The sequence below is a fragment of the Argentina anserina genome, chromosome 7 (assembly GCF_933775445.1).
Source record: "Argentina anserina chromosome 7, drPotAnse1.1, whole genome shotgun sequence".
In the NCBI taxonomy this organism is placed as follows: Eukaryota; Viridiplantae; Streptophyta; class Magnoliopsida; order Rosales; family Rosaceae; genus Argentina; species Argentina anserina.
Window position 1 is genome coordinate 8,682,186 of NC_065878.1, and position 20,536 is coordinate 8,702,721.

At 38.0% G+C, this 20,536-nt stretch overlaps 1 long non-coding RNA gene across 3 annotated transcripts; it reads left to right on the forward strand.

Annotated features, from left to right (window-relative positions):
- The first annotated feature begins 5,153 nt into the window (after positions 1–5,153).
- On the forward strand, positions 5,154–7,870 carry LOC126802557 (uncharacterized). 3 transcript variants are annotated; one of them, XR_007672982.1, is made up of 4 exons: positions 5,154–5,903; positions 6,552–6,654; positions 7,297–7,380; positions 7,619–7,870. It is a non-coding gene; the product is annotated as an uncharacterized LOC126802557 (long non-coding RNA). The 3 variants fall into 3 exon arrangements; XR_007672983.1 differs by lacking the exon at positions 5,154–5,903 and adding an exon at positions 5,921–6,079; XR_007672981.1 differs by lacking the exon at positions 5,154–5,903 and having other exon boundaries at positions 6,235–6,654.
- The last annotated feature ends 12,666 nt before the right edge of the window (positions 7,871–20,536 follow it).

Genomic DNA, 20,536 nt, shown 5'->3' on the forward strand with positions numbered 1-20,536 from the left:
GGTGTTGGAATAGAGAATATGAACATGGCGGGGACATACAACATGCCGCCAGGTACAATCACTCTAGTTTCGCTGGAGCCAGGTGTGACCATTGAGATGGTAGATCTGCCGCAGAATGTGACCTCCAAATATGTAGAACTAAACAAAAAATTTACATATGTGCGTAGCTAAATTGAATTCCCATAGACCATTATCCTTGTGACAAAATTAAATTTCATTTTCAATGTGGCTGGTGTCGGCAGATAAGGCTAATGGCCTCTTACTACAAATCGCAGGACTAACTTCACTTCTACGAAGCCGGTCCCTAGACGCAAGGAACATCCTTATGAATATCAAGCATCTTCAGGTACGCTTTGGACTATGTTTATTAAATTTTCTTTTTCACCAATTTAAATGTCATTACTATGAATATCATTATCACTTTAACAATTGTTCAGGATTTATGTGCAACTAAAATACCCACATAACATCAAATTTGTTTATCTAGGAAATCCATGAGATGGATAAGAAAATGGAAATACAAAGTCTACACAACCTTCTTACAACTAAAAGTGAATTGGAGGTAATCCTCGTTTACCTTAACATTCATGAGCTTATTCTGGGTTTGTTATTTGAGTTTTACAATTCTAACTTATGAGATTATTATGCCGTGATGGGCCAGTCATGCTACAAAACAATACTAAGTGGATATTGATGTTCTATGTTACCATTCCAATTGGATAAAATAGTTCATATTTATTCATATACAGAAATCTATCCCTGACCAATTCAAGTGCGTACCTACCATATCTAGTTTGAGGGTGGGTAAGAGTGATTTGAAAGCTACATCTGACAAATATGGTGATACATTATCATGTAATAGAACGGGATTCACTTCCGCTTCTGACCAAGATACTGATAGTGCCAGATCTGCATCAGATGCAATACTGCTGAATTCCCAGCCATCAATTTGCTATAAAGACGTGAAGCCGGTTGAATCAAGGTTCCCTCATATGTCAACCAATGTGCTGGTACATAATACTAGGTATTTGTCTTGTTCAGAAAAAAAGTTTGATATCATGCATGGGATGGCAAATCGGACAAGGTCTGCTTGAAACAACAAACTTGATGCTCATAACTCGATAAGGCAACAGACCTACCCAGTTGCATGTCGTTCCACTTCCCCACTGCAGGTCAAGGGTACTTGCTACCGCACTAATTGCCTATTGAGGACATTTTTAATTGGACATTTTCACATTTGTAATTTTGCATTTTATGATTATGTGTGTTAATTTGTCTGAGACCATATAACTTATTTCTTTTTTCCCTAGTCAAACAATGACTGAATTATTATTTTAAATGGATGGTAATATTGGGAAGGAATAAGTGCGTAAACGGTGCAAAAATATCTCGGATGATGGCCATGCCTGCCTGTTGGGCCTAACTAATACATTACTCATGAACGTCTGTTATTTGCTCTAGACTGAGTAAATGGGCCAATATTAACTGGGCTGCAAGTTATGCCGGACTTTTGTGCATGCTGAAATCCATTATAATGAAATTATTTTCTTTTTTCTTTACACCTGTTTGTTTCAAGTGTATTCGGAAGAGGTAAGTTTGTTAAAACTTGGTTTAAAAGGTAAACGCCACTGGTATCATGAAAGCTTTAGGATATTATAAGGGCAATTATTATCGCTACTACTCCACTATAATTTCACGTTAAAATCTATCAATCTGGTTGCTTCTAATATTTTGATTCAGTCGGCCAATATTAATTACTAGAAGAAGCATAACTTGACTCATAAACATGTACGAACTACAACGACTTCTAAAAAGGCTGTGGACTTGATAGTTGAATTTTTAAACAACACAGACAAAGGTTTCGGCAAAACACTTTACTTGTATCAGCACAAAGAAAAAATCATTACACAACACGACCTACAAAATCCATGCCCTAACCGGTAGTTTCTTATGTGGCCAATAAAAAGTACCAAATCACACGCGATCCTTCCGCTTGCGGTGCGACCGTAACTTCCACCCTGTAGGAACCTTTTTGTCAATAACATAGTGTTGGCCATTACTAATGTTTTCACCGGGTTGATTAGGCCTCACTTGGTTGTCACCTTCCCCAATACTGACATGCTCCTGCAATAAAGCCTTCATAGACAAACCAAGGGCTGCAGCAACTGACTTTAATTCCTCATTCTTCTGATTTTTCACAATTCCGAGGGCTATTACACTCCTCTCCTTGTTAGACTGAAACTGTCGAGAAATTCAATCGACAATCAAATATAGAAGATGGTATTCATTTAATGCGGTGAGAGTTGGGAAAGACAAAAAAATATGTTAGGATTAACAACTCATACCCTTTCAAACCAGGGATTGCCATAACATTGCATGTTCCTTATCAAACAAACGCCAGTATCATAATCGTCGGTCATCAATGGACAGTTAGATCCAACTGTGAAATCAAACATTGGTAAATTATAATATATATCCCCGGGTTTTTTCATATCACTGGCAAACACTTTTTGTACCAATTGGACATGCGTTGAAATTAAAGGTCGTAGTTGTCAAAATCCTAGTAGATAAAAATGTCAAATAGTTAAAACATGACACAAGACTGAAATAATTACCACGGCTTTTGCTTTTTCACGCCGCGGAATTGATGATGCAGGATCCGAACAACCATCCCATATCTCCACAACCTTCTCACCCAATTTGATTACAACCAAAAACCAACGCTCCAAATTGTCATCATGTACAGGAATAAAAATATGCACAAAGTTTACACCAGCCCATTAACAATAGCTATACTACATCATATTCAGATTTAGATAATGCGTGAGGTTATACCTTGGAACACCGTTTCAACTGCCTATTGAACCTGTGGAGACCGCAATCCCTTATAATGATACCCAATGAAGGCCCAGCTCCCAATTATTTTTGTGATAGGCCGATTTGTTCCTGAGAAGGTGATAGATAAATAATACAATTATAATGAAACGTGTTTTAGTTAAACGTTAGAAATTACATAAATTCGTATATTATATATCTACACTGAAATTGGAGGGGAAAAACCACGAAGTGGACTCAGTTTCATATGAGTATGCGGCACACAGGTTCATCACCTTACATTATCCATAAACAACAAGGTAATAATTATATCTATATTGATTGAGAAACAATGTACGCAAACTGCGTCAAAAATATCAAATATACCTTTCTCGTTATTCGGTTGTCCGGTCTAATACACCAAAAATCCTCCTTGTTCATGACAAATTCACCGTAACGAGCAATTACGTCCCTTTCAGGTCGTTATTTATAAATTTCAATCACAAAACTAAATTAAAAATATTTCCTATCGGACGGTGACACGTCAGATTTTGCGTCATTTAGTTTGAATTTTACCTTGAAATTTCTTCTGCTCGGTCAGACTGGATGAACAAAAATCTCATTATTTGCAAATTAGTGGGAGACATTTCCCCAGCAAATGGGAAAACGAGGTTGTCATTTATAAATGCACCGTGCTCATTCCCATAAGGATCATGCTCTGTTTCACCTCCACCTCGATTTCCCGCTCCATCACATGCCATTTCCTACCATGAAGCAAAGTCAATTATTCCCATCATAAAATATGTATGCAAATAGAAATTTTTCCTACTACTAGGGTGTAGGGGAACACCCGAAAAATGCTACCATCCACCAAAGGACTTGCAATTCATAAATGAATGGCGTAATAAACAAAAATATTAGTGGGTGTATAATTATGCCCACCTCTTCTGTTCCATCGTTAAGGCTATTGTAAGTTAGTTCCTCAATTACTGGTGAATACTTCCCCGCCTTATAAAACAAAAATTCCCCCGCTTCCACAAAAACACATCTGATCCTTGTTTCCGTCATCAGAGCAGCCATTTTATTTATTTCTGTGACATTATTTGTAACTTCCTCAATCTTACCCTCAAGGTTATCCAACATTGAGTTCATCTTCAAAACTTCTTTTTCAATAATCTCTATTTCGTGCATTACTGTAACTACTTCTATAGGGGAAGTAATAACTTCTGAATTATTGCAACTTACTTTCATACCACGGCTTGCGGCAGCACAAATTGATTTGCTGTGGAATCCGCCTTGTCCTCTTATCCATTCTAAAATTTCCTTGCACTTCTTTCTGCTCCATGCAACTATAGGGTCAACTGATATATCAATGTCTACCACACTTTGATCCACAATTAAATCGAAATATAATAACTATGCATCCCCTCATATAACCACACCTTTTATCTTTGTACTCAACAACACCCTGCAATAGGTGTTCAAAGCAAAATGTCGCCCAATTTTTCCCACTAATGTTTGGGATGTCGCGCATTGCAGCTGCAATTTTCTTTTCTACCTTGTCTGGCATGTTGGGGCATAAAAATGTAAATAGAGCATACACGACAAATAATTTTCTAAATTCATCGTCTGCTTCCTCATTCCTACATAGTGCATGCTTCAACCTCTCAGCAATTGTGTCTCCATTATCCCCAGAAAGTTGCAGTCCTCTCAGATATGGATCATCTACAACATCAGGAAAGTCACTAACGACAGCTGATCCATAATTCTTTATACCCATTACACGTCCAAAGTCCGCAACACTTACCGGGACATAACTCCCATTAATCTTTATGCTGCACATTTTGCCTTGGACTTCAAGGTTATCAACAACCATTTCGCACAACTCCCATTTAAGATTTAAGCACCCGATCTTCATAAGTGGCCCAAATCCCATTTCCTCCACTGGTGCAATCTGAGTGATTGATGGGGATTCGCATGTTGATTTGAAATCTCTGGGATAACAAGCTGTTTTAATGCCACCACACTCGCGCTGCATAAACTGAAATAAATCATGTCCATCACAACGGGTAGACAGGTGGCCTTAAACGAATAGATTGAAAAATCACACACAGTCATCAATTAGTAATACACCCTTACCAGATTCAGGAATCCCACAGTCTCCAGTTTACCTTTGTCATCAAATACTTTCATTGTCCTTACAACCTACCACAAGGACTAACAATCACAAATTCAGCTTAACCAACCCAATCACACAATCAAATTCATACTTATTCGAATTAACATCATAATAATCATAACTAAAGAATGAAGAGGGAAACCGACGTGCTGTAATTGGAATGGATTGGTTTCCAATTACATCTTAAATATGGAGTGTCGAATTTATTGGCTTGCCTATTAATTTGAGTTTTGATATTATTATTTCAATAGTTAGAACAATGATATAGTTTTAGTTTTCCCTTTCGAAAAATTGGTTTGTACAGTGACCACATCTTACATTAACTAGACATTTGTCATTCAGATCTAAGCACAGTGATTTAGCCATTTTGTAAAACAAACTACATAATTTGTCCTACAAAATAAGCAGCTTCAACTATAAAAATTTAAAAGTCAATTTGCCTTCTTTGCCTCACAGTGATAAAATCATACAATGTTTGCTTACAGTCCTATCCACAAAAAATACAACTGTACAACTTATCAGAGTCATTGCACATGAAATTCTAATCTTTAATATCCAATTTGGTTCAGTCTTAATCGTTCTGGGTAGAATTCTTGATAGCTTATAAGGTCACATGGGTAAGGTTTTTTATAGGTTGTGATATTAATTTACTATATTCTAGCTTATTGTGTGATTCTGTCATATTAATTCAGAGTCAAAAGTCAAGTAATGAGGAGGGAGAGACAGAAGAATGAAAGAAGAGGATGAGTTCTTCATACCCGAGCTATATTTAAAAAAATGTCAATTCTTAATTTAGTTCTTGATTAATTCAGTTTTCTTCCCTGGACAGATCTGGCCCTTGCTGCTGCAACCTACCAAGCTGTAATCTCTAATAAGTTGTTCTTTCTTGTGACCAATTCAACGGTAAGAGGTGAGATAGATGTTGTATTGATTTCACCATTAATACTCCCCTTATCGTGTCATTGTATCATTATGATATAGATATCTAACAACTGTCAAGTTCTCAGGGCGTCATTTAGTCATGATGTTGTGCACCAGTCTACCCATCTTATATGCCTTTGATCTAAACTATTTAACAAAACTAAGGTAATGATTAAGACTTATGCAAGACTTATGCCTCATAAGTAAGTGGTTCTGTTTTCGTTATCAAATGTGTTGCTTAATTAAAATCTATATTGTTTTTCTTTGTCTTATATTCTTGCTGCTAATCTATTAGAACTTCACCAAAGGTGTACTGGATCTCCTGATATATTGCATCATATAAAGTTTGTGTTTGATTTTTCAATTCTCTGTATAACCAAGAGTACTATAGATGATGTTTTAAAACCATATTTGTACCATAAGGGAACATAATGGTTGACATTAGGTTTCACTGTCTGATTAGGTGGTTTGGGTTTGGCAATTATTTTATAATCATCCTTGACTAAATGGTAAAGATTTTTTTAGGAACTATTGTTCTCTGAAATTTATATTGTGAAAGGGAGATGGTTATTCATTAATCAGTTTAGTCATGCTTATAGAACTTGAAGTTCATTTTGGATTTTTCCTTTTATTACAGACTGTTGATGTATAGCTATTGTGGCCTACTCTGAAATTATTTGCAAAAAGTACTGGAATTGTTTTGTGGTCAGAATAACTGAGCACCACAAAATTTTAATCAAGTAAGCAGCTGTGTTTAACCCCTGCAAGTTATTGATTATGTATTGGCATTTGATCATATATGTTTACTTTTATTCATGGAACTTTTAAGGGGAGTCATGTTTATGATAAACATATAAAATACTTCTCCAAATCATTTGCCAAGCTTATTTCATTTCTTTGGCTATAGCAATGTTTCAAACTTATTTCACTGCTTTGTCTATAGCAGTATTACGTTTGAGTTTATTGAGAAAAGTTGCCTAAGATAAAAGGTTTTCCCTTCAAACTAAAATTTCTGATGGTGGTGTACAGAGGATCTCCCAAAAGTTGGTTGTCAAATTGAATAAGGAATTGTGGGGATGTTCTGATAGGAAGTTAAATAGATAACATTAACACATCGGCTGAAAAATTAAAGATCCAAAGATCAAATGACGGTGAAAATCACAAATGTAACAATTGCTTTTATGTGTTTTGGAAATCGATGAAAACTGTAAATTTGTAGTAGTTAATAGATACTCAAGTCCGTAATAAAAGGTTCATGGAAGGATTGTGTAAGCTTCATGTTTTACAGTTAATAAATGTGAATTTGCTCTGTTTGTTGTATACTAAATTACTAATAATATTAAAATTTTCCCATTATAGTAATTCAATGTTTTTTCCTGTAGATTTTGACACAAGCCGGTACAAGAGACCAGCTTGAAATTTGTATACGCATGGAAAGCTGAAATGACAAGACAATTTAGTCTGAGGTAAACTTTTGTGGTATCTCAATTGATGCAGTAAATTTTCTTTTCCATTTGCAATGACGTCTGTATAGATTTGGGTGTCTTTAATTATTGTCATTAACTGAGAATCTGAGATGATCGTTTACGAGATTGGAAAAACAAAAAAATGGGGATAACAATGATTGAGATTCTTTTTAAAACATCTGTTATATGTTTTTATTTAATCACAGTGGGACTCATTTACTCCATTTATATTATCAAGATTCAGGACAAAGCTCAAAATCGAGAGATTTGTTCTATTGAAAACAAGAAGGATTAAGGGAATTGCTGGAGGAGCTTGACATGGATTTCGCTCAGACCACACATATAAATAGATAAAGGAACGACCCAACTATTATATGTTTTTTTGTTTGAGTTGTAAGTAATAATCTGTGAACTTGGTGGAACTTCTCCACTGGATACACTCCTAAATATATAAATGAGTATTTGAGAATGATATGTTCAGGTTGTAAGTAATAATCTATACTATATCATAAGTTTGTTAATCATAACAACATCAATTGAATAAATGGAGTTATAGTACCTGTGTTCACAACCCGCAGCAAAGCGCGGGCAACATTGCTAGTAACTAAACAATAAACTAAGAATTAGTGAATAGTTGTCTAACAGGCCTGGCTGGCAAGTTTGAGAATCCTCCAACCTTAGAGCCAAGTATGTATGATCATTTTCCTGCTACTGTGAAAAGATAAGCTAATCAGATGTTCTCAATGGGGTGGTTGGTTGACAACCCACCGATAAGTGCTCTTAGGTATAGAAAGTATTGTTAGATTGGCAGAAAATTGGTTTTACTTATCTTGATATACAAGTAGTCGAGTGCAGTGCTAGGTTGAGCTCAAATTTGGATAGTGAAATTTTCCCTGAGATTTGACAATGTGGATAATTGTGGTTGTGGTTGAATATTTTGAAGACTCAGAATTGTACAAATTGTTAGATTTCATTAGCTTAATATGATGTTTAGGCTCTATTAAGCGGGTTTTTAGTCTCAGCGTTACCTGACACGTGTCATTATTATCTTGATGTTGTCCAAACCTTTATATAGTTCTCTGTAACAGATTTCTCTTCAATTAATCAAATAGCTCTCTTTATCTTTTGCTTCTTCTTCATTTTCTCTATAAATTATATCACAAAACCCTACCTTTCACAAATCAACCACTAAATTGCAATATAAATGCAAGTTCTTGATCTGGAATTAGCAATTGCGTAGGTTGTTCAGACCAAGTTGTTTCTTATGTGACACCAGATGGTACAACCCATAAAAAAACCTTAATTTTGTTATAGCCATAAATACATGGCAGGATAACTATTTATGGTCACCTGCGATGTTCTGTGAGATGAATAATTTGAAACATCATGTTAAAATTTGGAGTTTTCACACCATTGCAGGTGATTGTTGGATGGACAACTTTATCAGTCTTTCGAGTGTCGTCATGGCTGTCTGATATGTACCTGTGGAGTGGATTTCACAGCTTCACAGTCTTCCAAATATGGAGGGGAAGTGATGATCTGCTTCAGTTTTACATCATGCATCCTCTTTAATTGTGTGTTATCCCCTTATGTATTAGGATCTTTGTGTCTACTATGTGTATGTGATGCGAAGTTGCGAAATGATTTATGACTTATTTTACGCTACATGAGTAGCAAGACTTGGTTTTATTGTTATTTTACTTTGGCTCGTCCTATGTCTGAGTTGTTTTCTTTTTTGCATTGAGTTAATAATATGTTTTGCTCTAATTTTGCACAAATACACATGTTACTCATCCTGTGCAGGGCTGGGTACATAGTTTTTAAACTGAGTAATCTGTGGGACTCCATATTTTAAAGTCAGGATTAGATGTCATTCTCAAAAAAAAAAATATCAGAGTTAGATCTATTTGTAGAAAAATATCAAAAATCCATGTTTTAAAGTCAGAATTAGATTTATTTGTGGGCTTGGTTTTGGTGTTTTAATAATATCAAGCCCCACCGAAGTTCAAATATCAACAAATGCAAACTTTTGGCTCTATTTTTTTTCTATTTGCTTCCTATCATCCTTGATTTCTTCAACTCTCTTTGCTCAATTTAAAAAAAAAAATATTTACTTACTAACAGTATTTTTGGATGAATCGCAAACTTCACATATATACTTTATTGATCTAATATAATATAGTTAAATATTTAATGCTTTATAAATTTCTATCATTCGATTGTCAAGAAAAAATATTCAAATCCTAGAGTTATGAATCCTGGATTCAACATTGACTGTCCCAAAATAGGAAACGTTGATTATACCCTTATTTTTCTCTATTTTGTGAAACCCCACCGCCTACGACAACGTCGTCTCTGTAGTCTCTTGGGTAAAAAAAAACTAGGCCTCCACCACCTACAGATATAAAAGAATACAAACGAGAAATCATGGAAAGCGAGTACAAAAAAATCAGCATAGAAAATAGCCATCTACAATGCAAATTTGATCTGCTCTCTAACCATCCCCCAACAATTTCAATCCACCAGGAGTGATTGAAGAAGTTTCTTGTCACAATCCCGAAATTTCAATAATAAAAACTCAAAATCGAAGCCATGAAAACTCTAAAACAATCTCAAATATATTGAAATCATCTTATAGTAACAATGTATCGAAACTGAGTTCATAGTACGACTCAGTCAACTTGAATAATACATAACTAGTTTATACCTCAAGTATTATGACAAATGGAAATGTAAAATTTACTCAATCCTCACCACAAATAGAAGAAATAAACTTCGACAATCTTCAGAGTAAGTCTTCCAAATCTGCTAATCCACACCAGTAGAACTATCACATACACCATCGAATAACTGTACCGAGATTGTAAACACAAATCCTATAAATTTTGCAGCTCGTATGAGTAAACTAATAGTATAACATACATCACATACAAAAGAAGATAACTGATAACATTTAAAGATAAGTGTACGCATGAGACATTGGACAACCAGATATTTGAAAAAAAATATGTGTACTCATGAGACAATGGGCAACCCATTGTTTACCCAATATCATTTTAAAACACGGGTACTCATATGTTACCCCTCATGCAGTACGCCGATAGACACTGGGCAACTCATATGTTACCTAATATCACTAAAAAATATGGGTACTTATGAGACCTAGGCAACCCATCTATTACCCCTTATGCAGTACACCGGTAGACAGACTAGAGCTCTAACTGATCGTAACTAACACTTGGTCAAGGCTTGGTTCCGATTACTGCCAACAACGTCCGAAGACCATAAAACGTTTTAACAAGACTCAATGTTAAAACCACTTACAATATAACAATCAACACATGTTTTTTGTACTACAACCAAGCGACTCCTGCACAAAATATAAATATAGTCACCACAATATAATCTCATTTGGAAATAAAAACCGTAACATTATATAATATAACAACCCATATATATGTATTGTATTTACCATTTGTGTACACATACACAACCCACTATTTTATATAAATCTCACGGTTCAATTTTTATAAGAAATCGTAAATAAGAGTCCCCGCCAAAGGTAGACTTGTCATAGTGAGATTTACTCAGTTTATTTCATGCGTGCAACTTCCATGACACAGAGCAATTCTCTCACTCGTTTCGTTGATCACCTAATAGCATGATAAAGTGCTTAGAAAAAGATACGTAAAATCTTAGGTGTCGATTCAGTATTGTTCATAATTTTACTCTTCCTAAAATTACAGTAGCCGTGCGTGGGGCTCACGCGCCGCCCAAACAGGCGCTCATGACCTCACACGTAGCCCAAAAACCCGCCATTCCTCTTCCTACACCGTCCTAGATCAATAGCCGATCCCTTGCCACCCTCACCTACTCCCACGCATCGCCACAGACGGCGGCATGCGCTCCACCACAGACGGCGGCACGCGCTCCACCAACACCTCCGCCAAAAACTCCTCAAATCAACAAACTCCCAACATGACAAGGAGAGAGACACAACCATACCTTCAGTTCATCAAAAGCCAGCCGGCAATGCCAGAATCGCCGCCGTAAGATCCCAGATTGGGGAGAGTAGATCGGAGTTGAAGTGGCTCGATTTGAGACTCACCGCCGGTGGAATCGCGCATAGGTGGAGGAAGGAGGACTCTCCGTCACAACCTTGAGCCCTTGTGTCGCCGGCGTTGTTGATTTCGCCGGAGCTGCTACTACGTTTCCTCAGTGGCAACGCGTCACGGCGCGGGGTGGGTCGCCGCTGCAATGGGTCGAAGCGTCTCGGCCGTGTGATTCCAATGACACCGGCGTTGTCGTGCACGGTGGTCGGAGGAAGGAGATCGCCGGTGGTGAAGTCGGCGGAGAAAAGTCGATAGGGGGAGAGGAGAGAGAAACTCGGGAAAAATATGTTTTTTTGTAAAGTTTCCAAAAACAATCCTTTTATAGCCTTCTGAAATCGGAAACTAACTTCCGTTGATAATAATTTTCACATGCGATATCCGATTTAGGTGTGTCACGTGTCCACAAACTCGTATCGACAAGCTCTAGAACTTTCGTGAAGAAAGTTTACAGAGATGAGCGACGGAATAAAAGTCAACTCTCAAGTCACATAAAACGTAATGTTTTTTCAATTTAAATTTCCGAGATCAGTTTCGAAAAATGCAATTTTTACTCAAATTTTAAGTTTAATAATCTACAAGAATTATACGAATTTAAACCCGAAAATTTGAAGTATTACAGTTCTTCCCAGTTTTTTCACTCAAAAGGTTAATAATTGGAGTTAAACAAAGGGTGGTTCTCCCCTCTCCCCTCCATGACTTCATAAAAGTGCTTCAGCGATAGTGATTCCACAACTTGCATAGTAACATCTTGTTTGAATTGTAAACAAACATAACTTGCCACTCAAGATCATAATTGAAAATATGTCACTTCTAAGTTTCTAACAGTCCCTTACTCGTTTTCTGTCAAACGTAAAGGTTTTTTTTTTTTGAATCTTTTAGGTTTACTTATAGTATCCTAGCTAGCTTGTTTACTAACCATTCTGGTAAATTTTTTATTTTTTTTAGAAGGAACCGTTCTGGTAATATTTCAACTTCAGCAAAAGAATAAAAACCAAAAAAGAAAAATAAAAAACCATTCTGTTTATTTAGGTACAGAATAGGAAACCAGAATAGAGAAGGAAGATATAGATGGTAATTAGGTACAAGTACTTTACACTATGTCTTCCACTTCTGGTAATCTGGGAAAGGCATCTTTCTTTTTGGACAGAGGTGAATAAAAAGTCAGATTGACAATGTATTTCGATGAAGATCAGATTGACAATGTTGATATATTTTCATCTGTATTGAACTGATTCCGATCAATCCATATCTTAATTCTGGAGAAATCTTTGCATGTATGCGTGTCCCTAAATATTCAAGAAAGTAATCCATCAGCTGACATAGCCAAGTACGTGTGCATTGTAGATACAGAGAATACTTTGAAATATTTGGATGCATATGAATGTTCAACAAAAACAACTAATTTTAAGTAATCAGTATAGGGGTGCTGTGATTCTCAATACTAATTCCTTCCTCGAGTTCCTCCCGTTGACAAAACGAAATCATTGGAGAATAGTAACAATAGGAACTACGTAGTCTAAGTAGTTTGACAGTGTTGAGTAGTTTGGCTATGTGGCTGAGAAAATTAGAGAAACTCGATCATATAAATCCAGAAATGTAATAATCTAAATTTTCGGGTTTAAATTCTTTTAATTTATGGCAATTATTATATTTGGTAATTCGAGTAAAATCTCATTCTATGCCTTCTCGTCGATGTCTTTGCGAATTGAAACTGATTTCGGAAATTTAAGGTTGAAAAACATTACGTTTCAGTGGCTCAAGAGTTGACTTTTAACCCGTTGCTCATCTATGAAAACTTCCTTCACGAACGGTGTAGATCTCATCGATATGAGTTCGTGGACATGCGGCACACCTTAATCGGATGTCGTATGTGAAAGGTGTTAGCAACGGAAATTCCGATTTTAGAAGGTTATAAAAGGACTTTTTTTGGAAAATAAAAATCAAAAAACCAAAACAGGAAACCCGAGCCGGCCCGACCCCGACCCAAGCTCCATCACAGCCGATTCTCTCCCTCCGGCGATCTCCCTCCTCCGGCCGCCGTGCTCGACACCGCCGGTGTCGTTGGAACCGCACGACACGACTGATCCGTGTCCACCGGTGGTAGCGGTGACCCACCCCGCACCGCGTCTCAGCCACCACCGAGAGAGCACAGTTGCGGTACCGACGAGCTCGATGTCGCCGGCGAGGTTAGGGCACAAGGTGGTGACAACAAGTCTTCCCTCCACCTAGGCGCAAATCCACTAGCGGTGAAGCTCGAATCGAACTGGTTCACCTCCCATTTTCAATCTCTGATCCGGTTTCTTGCAACAGCGATTCTGGTCGTCTTCGGTCGATCTACAATTAGCTGCAGGTATGGTTGTGTTCTACTCCTTGTGATCTACATTTTTGGTGTTGAAAGTTTTGTGATTGAATGAAGTTTGGGTGGAGGAGTTCGTGGTGCGAGTGTCGCCGCCAAGGGCGGTGCGTGGGAGGAAGTGGGGCGGCAGAGAGAATGTATTAGGCCGTAGGTTGATGCAGGTGGAAAGATGGGTGGTTTTGGTGGCCGCAAGCGAGGTCATGCATGGCTATTTGGGTGGGGCGTGAACACCACGCGCGGCTGTCTGAGGGTCGCGTGTGAGCCCCATACGCGGCCATCTGCGGCAGCACATGAACGGTGTTTGCGTGAACACAGTTTTTTAACTGTAATTAATATTCACCTGTTGTTTTTGCGGGTAGTTTTCTAAGCACGTTGTTATGCTACTAGGTGACCGACGAAACGAGTGAGGGAATCGCTCTTGGTGTCGTAGAAGTTGCACGCAGGAAATAAGGTGAGTAAATCTCACTATGACAAGTCTACCCTTGGCGGTGACTTATATTTATGATTCTTTAAATGAGTGACTGTGACGTCGATATATTATAGTAAGTTGTGTATGTGTACAAAAATGGTAAGTACAATACATATATTGTTTGCTATATTATATAACGTTACGGTTTTTATTTCAATTATGACATTTTATTATTTTCGATTAATTATGGCGGATGGGACCAGAATGCAAGATAATGTACCTTCCCGTATAATTGATTATTGGCGTACACATGTTTTAAAATGATATTTGGGTAACCAGGTGGGCTACCAGAGTCTCATGAGTACACATATTTTAATATGTTATTTGTTACACGTAACCAGGTGGGCTGCCTGAGTCTCATGAGTACACATGCTTTAAAAATTTTAATTGTACATTTCCTTTATATGTGATGTATGTTTAAATGTTGGTTTACTCATACGGGCTGGAAAGCTTACCGGGTTTGTGTTTAAAATCTCGGTGTACCAAATCGATAGTGTATGGGTAGTTCTACAAGTGGGGATTAGCATATTCGGAGAGCTTATTCAGAGAATTACTTAGGGTTTTCTTCTTCTGTTTATGGTGAGAATTGAGTGAATATTACATTTCCAATTATTTTAATACTTGAGTGTATAAACTGGTGATGTATTATTCAAGTCAACTAAGTCGTATAGTGAACTCAGTTTCGATACACTGTTGTTGTAAGATGATTTCAATATATTTGAGATTCTTTTAGAGTTTTCATGGCTTCAAATTCAAATTTTTATCATTCGAAATTTCGGGGCTGTGACAGTTGGTATCAGAACGTAGGTTACGTATTTGGTGATCTATCAATTTCATCCAGGAGCGATGCCCTGACTGCAGCGGATCCCCATCATATGTTCTTCGGTATTGATATGTCACTGGGTACGCATGAGTGTTAGGAGCCCCACCTTAAGGTTTGGTCCTCTAAAGTTTAGTGTTGTGGTGATACTTCAATGATTCTTCTCCCCTCTAAATATCTTGGTTAATATATGTTGAATCGATTTTATTTGGATCCGAGATTATACATGTATTGACTAAGTGTTTAAATGTTTCAAGGTGATGAATTGAGAGAAAGGTCGGGTTAGAGGACAAGGTCGGGCGAGAGGCCGAGGTCGAGCTAGGGGTGGAGGCCGAGTCCGCAATGTGGAGAACCTTTATGAGAAGGAGGCACCACCTGTCGAACAAGTTAACCCAGAGGCTGTCGTTAGAGACGAGGGTCTTATGCTTAAGCTGATTAAGGACATCAGTAGTCTATCAACGCCATTATTTCATGGGGGTCTGGATCATATGGTGGCGGATCATTGGATCGAGAGTATGGAAACCTACTTTGGGATGGTGTTGTGCTAAGAGATCGAGAAGAGGATGATAACCACATTCTTCTTAAAGGATGATGCTATAAAAAGGTGGAAGAGTACAAGAAGGACTGTGGATATTTTCACTCTGACTTGGGAGGGTTTTGTGGAACTCTGTCGAGAGAAGTACTTTCCATCTACGGTGAATAAAGAACTTGAGCTTGAGTATCTTGCTAGAGTACTGTTTGATACGGGAGCATCACATTCTTTTATTGCTGGTTCAGTAGTGGAGGTGTTAGGTTTAATCCCTACATCTCTTGGAAGCCCTTTATGTGTCACTTCACCTCTTGGAGTGTCTCTTGAGCTTGAGACAATCTGCAAGGCCTGTCTTACTGGTGATCGGAGGTAGAGAATTTTCTGCTTCCTTAATAATGATTCCAGACCACACCTATGACGTGATCTTAGGAATTAATTGGTTGAGGCCAAATCAGGCTTTGATTGATTGTTTTCACATGGTAGTCTTTTTCCATAGTCCCAAGGAGCCAGCTTTTCGTTATCGTTGTCTCAAGTTAGATAATGCCATGAGGACATGAGTCTTAACACATGTGGAGTCTGTGGATAAGGAGGTAGTTATCGCAGACATTGTTGTGGTGTCCGAGTATATTGAGTTGTTTCAGTAGATATTAGGTTTACCTCCTCGGAGAATTGTTGATTTCTGCATTGATGTGGTACCTGGTACAACACCTATGTCGAAGGCACCGTATAGGATGGGACATAACGAACTTAAGGAGTTGAAGGTGATGATAGATGGGTTATTGGACCAAGGGTTCATTAGACCTAGTGTCTCACCTTGGGGTGTGCCGGTGTTGTTCGTGAAGAAGGAAGATGGTTCACTGCGGTTGTCTGTGGACTATAGGGAAATGAACAAGGTGACCATCAAGAATAGGTATCCTTTGCATAGGATTGCTGACTTGTTTGATCAGCTTAGAGGGGCTACGGTATTCTCTAAGATTGATCTGAGATCCGGTTACCATCAACTCAGGGTGAAGGAGGAGGATATCCCTAAGACGGCTTTCAGGACCAGGTATAGGTACTATGAGTTTGTTGTCATGCCCTTTGGTCTGACAAATGCTCATGTCGTTTTCATGAGTTTGATGAACCAAATCTTTAGCCAATACTTGGTTGAGTTTGTAGTAGTGTTCGTTGATGATATCCTGATATACTCTAAGTCCCAAGAGGAGCATGTGATATATCTGAAAATTGTGCTGCAAACTCTAAATGAAGTAAGATTGTATGCCAAGCTTGAGAAGTGTGAGTTTTGAAGGATGGCGTGTTAGTAGATCCATCAAAGGTGGAGGCAGTGAAAAGTTAGAGTCATCCAAAGACTCCTAGAAAGATTCGTAGTTTCCTTGGGTTGACTACGACACCAGTGTTGACAATTCCCACTAGGGTGTGTGTTGATGCAGCATGAGGTGTGGTAGCTTATGGCTCTAAACATTTGAAGGGTCATGAGAAGAACTACCCCACTCACGATCTAGAGCTCACTGCAGTTGTTTTTGTCTTAAAGATTTGGAGACATTACTTGTATGGTGAGAAATTTCAACTCTTTTCTGATCATAAGAGTTTAAAGTATCTGTTCTCACATAAGGAGTTGAACATGAGGCAAATGAGATGGATGGAACTCCTTAAAGATTATGACTTCACTTTTGGATTATCATCCTGGAAAGGTATGATAGGAGTCCGAGAGGTATGATAGCTTCTCTCATGGTTCAGGAATGGCTTATGATTGAGACCACATCTGAGTTTGATCTTGTGTAATCAGGAGGAGAACCAAAGGTCTTTATTGGTAGTGTCTCAATACAGCCTACACTAATTTCAAGGATCATTCAAGGTCAGACACAAGATAGATTATCACGAACTAGGTTGCCAGTTCTCGTGGTAGATTTGCTTGATGAATGTCCATTCGAGTGGAGAATTGGATCTGATGGAGGTTTGAGGTTTGGGACAAGATTGTGTGTTCCAGATTGTGCAGATCTTAAGGAGAAGGTCGTTCATGCAGCACATTGATCTCGTTATACAGTGCACCCAGGGAGCACTAAGATGTATAAAGACCTCCGTAGACAATTATGGTGGAATGGGATGAAGAAAGACGTAGCTGAGTTCGTATCAAAGTGCCTTACTTGCCAGCAAGTGAAGGCAGAGCATCAATGACCTGCTGGCATGTTGAAGCCATTGCCTATTCCTCTTTGGAAGTGGGAGCAAATTTCTATGGACTTTGTGACAGGATTGCCTAGGTCCAGGAAGGGTCACGATGTAGTGTGGGTGATTGTTGATCAATTGACGAAGTTGGCACACTTTTTTCCGGTATCGATGAAGTACTCAGTGGATTTGTTAGGGAAGTTATATGTGGATGAGATATTGCGATTTCATGGTGCACCTGTTTCTATTGTTTCTGATCGAGATGCACGTTTCACTTCGAAGTTCTGGGGTAGTTTATAGAAAGCTCTGAGTACAACCTTAGATATGAGTACAACATTTCATCCTCAAACTGATGGGCAGACAGAACGGGTGAATCAGGTGATGAAGGATATGTTGAGAGCTTGTGTTCTTGATTTTAAGGGAAGTTGGGAGGATCACATGAGGTTGATTGAGTTTGCCTACAACAATAGTTACCATTCTAGCATCGGCATGATACTTTATGAGGCTATTTATGGTAGACCATGTAGATCATCTATCTGTTGGGCCAAAGTTGGTGATGAAGGGCTAATGGGTCCTGAGGTTGTTTAGAAAACTTCGAAGAAGATCTCTATCATTCGAGATAGGATCTGAACCACCCAGAATAGTCAGAAGAGCTATGCAGACTTATAGAGGAGACATGTCGAGTTTGAGATTGGTGATCATGTGTTCCTAAAGGTCTTTCCGAGGTATGTTGGGACTTTTGAGATTCTTTAGAAGGTAGGAGATTTAGCCTATCGGCTAGCTTTACCCACAAGCATGTCTGGTGTTCACAACGTCTTTCATATTTCCATGTTGAGGAAGTATGTACTAGATGAGTCACATGTGATTGATCACATCTCAATTAAGGTGAAGGAGAATGCCACCTTTGTTGTTGAGCCAGTTCGTATCTTGGATAAGTCGACAAAGAAGCTTCATAAGAAAGAGGTCTTGCAAATAAACCAGATGGAAAAGGCCCATATTGCATGGTATTTTGTTGTGGCCTTAGTACATTCTCATTATTGGACCACCGAAAATTTGGATGATCACTTAGGCCAGGCTTGTAGGTATGTGAGAACAGATTGTAACTCTGACCTCCTTGATAACCAAGGGCATTCATTTTCTCATATCCTCCACTAGAATCAACTTGAGGACACTGATCAGTAGGGTGCCCTTCAGTACAAATACCACAAACTTGAGCTCCACTTATTTTCATGAACTGACTCATCAACTTGAGCCAGTTCGTATCTTTTAATTTCATGCAATTATTATGTTTGGTAATTCGAGTAAAATCGTATTCTACGCCTTCTCGTCGATGTCTTTGCGAAATGAAACTGATTTCGGAAATTTAAGGTTGAACAACGTTACGTTTCAGTTGCTCAAGAGTTGACTTTTAACCCATCTCTCATCTCTGAAAACTTCCTTCACGAAAGTTGTAGAGCTAGTGAACAGTGTTTCGTGAACATTGTTGTGTGAACAGTGTTTGCGTGAAAACAATTTTTTAACTGTAATTAATATTCACCTGTTGTTTTGCGGGACGTTTTCTAAGCACATTGTTATGCTACTATGTGACCGACGAAACGAGTGAGAGAATCGCTCTTGGTGTCGTAGAAGTTGCACGCAGGAAATAAGGTGAGTAAATCTCACTATGATAAGTCTACCATTGTCGGTGACTTATATTTGTGATTATTTAAATGAGTGAACTGTGACGTCGATATAATATAATGAGTTGTGTATGTGTATGTGTATAAAAATGGTAAATACAATACATATATATAGTTTGTTATATTATATAACGTTACAGTTTTTATTTAAATTATAAAATTTTATTATTTTAGATTAATTTTGGCGGATGGGACCGGCAATGGAGATAATGTACCTTCCGGTATAATGGATTATTGGCATGACTTGTTATATATTGTTGTGCAAGAGTCGCTTGGTTGTAGTACATAAACATGCATAGATTGTTATTTTGTACGTGGTTTTAACATTGTGTATTGTTAAAACGTTTTCCGGTCTTCGGACGGTGATGACATTTAAATCGAAACCAAACCTTGGTCGGGTGTTGGTTACGATCAGTTAGAGCTATACTCTGTCTGCCTTGTACTGCATGAGGGGTAACAAGGTGGGTTGCCCGTCTCATGAGTACACATGTTTTAAAATGATATTTGGGTAACCAGGTGGGCTGCCCGAGTCTCATGAGTACAAATGTTTTAAAATGATATTTGGGTAGTAAGTTTCTGTGTTTCTTTCATATGCGAGTGTCTTTAGATTTCTGAGTGTCTTTCCAGTGTGGCCGTGTGCTTCTTTGAAAGTGAGTATCTTTTCAATTTCTATTTGAGTATCTTTTCAATTCTCGTATAAGTATGTTTCTGTGTTTCTTTCTGATGCGAGTGTGCTTTGATTTCTTAGTGTCTTTCCAGTGTATGCGTGTGTTTCTTTCAAAGTGAGTATCTTTTCAGTCCTATTTGAGTATATTTTCAATTGTCATTTGAGTATCATTCTGGGTTGAACTCTGAAGTGAGTGTGTTTTGATTTCTGAGTGTCTTTCTGGTGTGAGCATGTGCTTCTTTTAGAGTGAGTATCTTTTCAATTCCTATTTGAGTATCTTTTCAATTCTCGTTTGAGTATGTTTCTGTGTTTCTTTCTGATGCGAGTGTCTTTAGATTTCTGAGTATCTTTTCAGTGTGAG